This window comes from Nothoprocta perdicaria, unplaced genomic scaffold (assembly GCF_003342845.1).
Source record: "Nothoprocta perdicaria isolate Ctin4 unplaced genomic scaffold, notPer1 scaffold_35, whole genome shotgun sequence".
Taxonomy (NCBI): domain Eukaryota; kingdom Metazoa; phylum Chordata; class Aves; order Tinamiformes; family Tinamidae; genus Nothoprocta; species Nothoprocta perdicaria.
In genome coordinates this window covers 826,174-827,686 of record NW_020455588.1, presented here as the reverse complement: position 1 = coordinate 827,686, position 1,513 = coordinate 826,174, and the positions used below count along the sequence as shown (strand labels likewise).

Below are 1,513 nucleotides of genomic sequence, written 5' to 3'. Positions count from 1 at the left end.
CGCCGCCGCCACTTCAAGTTGCGAAATGCGCGGGGGCGAAGCGGGGAGCGCGGAGCGGCATCCAGGGGAGTCGCACGCCGGACACGCACCCCCCGCGCACACGCACACGCGGCGCCGGCGCTAGCGGCGCGCAGCCTGCGCGGGCATAGAGGAAGCCGGAGCGCCGAGGAGGAGGAAGAGGAGGAGGAGGTCGGGGCCGCCGCTGGGGCCCGGCTGCCGCTGCCGCCGCCGCCGGGTCTCGAGGCGCTGGAGGCTCGGAGAGGATCCGTGCGCCGGCGATCAGGGCATGGGGATGTCCGGGGGCCAGGTCCAGGGCAGGGCGCCGTCAGCCATGCAGGGCGGGGAGCCGCGGAGCTGGAGGCGGCCCGGGAGCGCGGGCGCTGCGGGTCGGTGCTGCCGGTGGCGGCGGAGCTCGCCGGGCGCTGCTCTTTCTCTCGCGCTCGCGATCTCCTTTCGCTCGCTCTCTCGTCTCTCTCTCTCTTTCTTTCTTTTTTTTTTTTTTTTCAAAAAAAAAAAAAAAGGAAAAAAATACAAAAAAAAATCGGATGTGACTAAATTCGCAGAGGAGACGAATTCACGGCGAAGTGTAAAAATAGAGAACGGCGATAATAATGACACACGCAGGCAAAAGAGAGATCCAAAGTAGGTCGAGTAAATAAATCCTCTTCTTTTCCTCTTTCTTGACCCTTCCTTCTTCTCCTTCTTCTCCTTCTTCTTCGTCTGCGAGAACACACGATGCTGGTTGCAAAAAAAAAAAAAAAAAAAAAAAAAAAAAAAAAATCAGTGGAAGTCGCCCCCCCAATAAAAGGTTCTCTTTTTTGTTTGTTTGTCTAAAAAAAAAGTATTTCGGGTAAAAATTCCTCAGTCAGAAGCAAAACCCTCCCCCAAAATAAAAAAAGAGGCAAGAATAGTCAAAATAATACTGGTATTAAGATGTGAACGCGTTCTCTCTCTCTCTCTCTCTCCGGGCTTTTTTTTTCCTTCCCCTCTCTCGTTCTGCTTTTTTTCCTCCCCTTTTCTTTCTTTCCTTTTCTTTCTTTCTTTCTTTCTTTTTTTTTTTTTTTTTTAGTTTCACCTCTCTCCTCTTCTCTTCTCCTGCAGGAATGAAGCGAAAGACACAAGGAGGAAGGGTGCAAAAAAGAAGAAAAGGAAGGAGAAGAGGGAGATGAAGGGAAAAAAAAAACTAATAGAATATGCAAGAAAAGAGAGAGAGAGAGAGGGGGAGAGAGAGAGAGAGAGACCCAAAAAATGAATGCGTTTAAACGGGAAGCCTAGCAGAGCAATGTTTCCGAAAGGGGGATCTGCGCGAATGTCTGTATATAGTGAACTTTGACACTACTATTGAAACTGACACGTTTCTATGGAGATCGCTGCCTTATATGGAGCTCATGTCAAGGAGCCAAGAGAAGGGCTGCTGGCAACTGATAATCAAAGGCGACTGACTGGTCAGAGCCCTGAATTGGGGGGAGAGAAAATGGGAGGCTAAGGTTAGCCAAGCCCCCCGCACTCCATT

The 1,513-nt window shown here is 51.0% G+C and overlaps 1 long non-coding RNA gene across 1 annotated transcript; it reads right to left on the bottom strand.

Moving 5' to 3' along the window:
* Nucleotides 1-531: 531 nt before the first annotated feature.
* Nucleotides 532-974, bottom strand: LOC112951422. The gene is made up of 2 exons (XR_003250201.1): nucleotides 924-974; nucleotides 532-738 (listed from the first exon to the last, which is right to left on the bottom strand). It is a non-coding gene; the product is annotated as an uncharacterized LOC112951422 (long non-coding RNA).
* Between the last annotated feature and the right edge of the window lie 539 nt (nucleotides 975-1,513).